At 39.1% G+C, this 2,065-nt stretch overlaps 1 pseudogene; it reads left to right on the forward strand.

Moving 5' to 3' along the window:
• The first annotated feature begins 1,503 nt into the window (after positions 1-1,503).
• LOC120982840 lies at positions 1,504-1,652 on the forward strand (annotated as a pseudogene).
• The last annotated feature ends 413 nt before the right edge of the window (positions 1,653-2,065 follow it).

Below are 2,065 nucleotides of genomic sequence, written 5' to 3' on the forward strand. Positions count from 1 at the left end.
AAGATAAATTTTTGGAAATTGAGAAATTTGTCGCTGAAAGGGAAGATATTAATTATAAAGACTGTGATTCTCCCGTTACTACTGTATACAGCAGTGATTTTTCCACCTACACAGTTATGGACTAAAAGAATGACAAGAAAGCTTTTTGTGTTTTTTTGGGGATCAAACATTGAGAAAGTGAAGAGGACAGTTGTAATGAGCAGCAGCAGAATGGGAGGATATGATTTTCCAAACATTGACTTATTTCTAAAAATGCATTATTTTTTAAATGTTTTTAAGACTTTTAAGCGCTCTTTTAGAACGTCTCAAATGTGCAGATATTTGGCAGGATGGCTTTTTATCAAGTGGGGCTGGTGTGAAAAGGATTTGAGGAGACCAGTGTCATTTGTACTGCCTTCGTTCTATGTGGTCCTCAAGTTCTTTAATGATCAGTATGAGCTAAGCTCTTTGGGTATCCCTGAGAAAGAGAAAATAATGCAACATTTTAAAAGTAAAGAGGTTTTATGTGATGTGCCATTCTGTAATAATGTACAAGCAAGTAAGACGTGGAAACTTTTTAATGTTTTTGGTCTAACAAATAGACAAAGAGACATTGTTTGGTTGTCATTACATGGTCGTCTCCCAACCAGATCATTGTTATATGGTAGAGGGATTCCAGTGACAGATAAATGTCCAAGAGTGGGTTGTAGAGGAATTGAGGACATTCAGCATGTTTTTTGGAGCTGTCCTTTTGCCAGACAATGTTTTAAGATGTTAGAAAGAATTTTTATAGCGCTTATAGGTCTCTCCAATTTTTCATTTGAATGTGTTTTAGTTGGTCAAGATCTTGAAACCCCAAAAGACTCACGTATTTATTGGATTATTTTTAGTATTTTTAAAGAGGTTTTATGGGATATGAGAAATCTTCTAGTTTTTAAGCATTTGTCTCTTTCTCCTGAAGATTGTAGAAGGATTTTTTTATCAAGATTATTTACAGTTTATCTGGTTGACAAGAAAAGAAATGGAGAAGATAAGGCAGAGGATATGTGGAAGATTACGCAATGGAAAGGACTTCTTTGAGGTATCTTGACTAACAATTTTGGTTTAAGAATTTCCCGATGATGTTTTTTAAGGCCTCGATTTTGTGATTCATTTTGCTTGAAATGATGTGTGATTATCGAGTGTCTTTGAACTGAGGAATAAGAAAAAAAAAACAAGAAAAAAAAAAAAAAAAAAAAAAGCAACTGCTGAGAAGCACCAGAAGCTTGTGAAAGAATAGAAAAATACACATTTCAGCAATATTGTGACTTATTGTTTATCATCTTTTTGTAAGTAGGCTGAGTTTTTCTTATATATTAGGCGAATTATGGATGTTTTATATGGAGCTACAGGTTCAGAGCTTGGTGGGTTTTTATCTTCTGTTTTACAGTAGCTCTATAGCATAGTGGGTGTCCACTGTGGAGCTGCAGGTTCATGTCTCAGTGGGTGTTCTCTGTGTATTCTATATTTCATGACTCTAATCTGTACGCTTCTCGGCCTTTTGGCTAAGATCAAGTGTAGTATCTTGTGTGCTGCACTTGGTCAGACGCTGAAAGGTAGCTCTCGGGTACCCTCTCTCTCGGCCTGGGGGGATCGTCCTAGGTTCATTGCCTGGACTTCACCCCCCTGCTGCTATTGAAAGAGAGGCTTAGTCCCGGGGGCGTCGAGTTGCGATCCCCCGTACCTCCAGGGGTCTACGGACAACTGGAGGAGCAATTGTATCCTTACATTTGCAGAAAAGATCCAAAAGTGCTATCGATCCAGCTATGGCAGACGACCCAGGAGGAGGAGGAGGAGGACGAGGAGGACGAGGAGGAGGAGGACGAGGAGATGCAAGAGACGAAGGACTTGCTGGAGGAGAAAGACCTGCCAGAGGAGGAGATTCAAGACAAGCCAGAGGAGAAGAAGGAAACAGTAGAGGCGGAACAGAAGAACTCAGAGAAAACGTGTCTAGAGAAAATGCATCAAGAGAAGAGGAATACCAATTCCCGGAGTATGCCAGAATTAAGGATACAGTAAGGCTGTTCGTTACAGAAAGCAAAAAAGA

The sequence above is a fragment of the Bufo bufo genome (genome assembly GCF_905171765.1).
Source record: "Bufo bufo chromosome 4 unlocalized genomic scaffold, aBufBuf1.1 SUPER_4_unloc_1, whole genome shotgun sequence".
Taxonomy (NCBI): domain Eukaryota; kingdom Metazoa; phylum Chordata; class Amphibia; order Anura; family Bufonidae; genus Bufo; species Bufo bufo.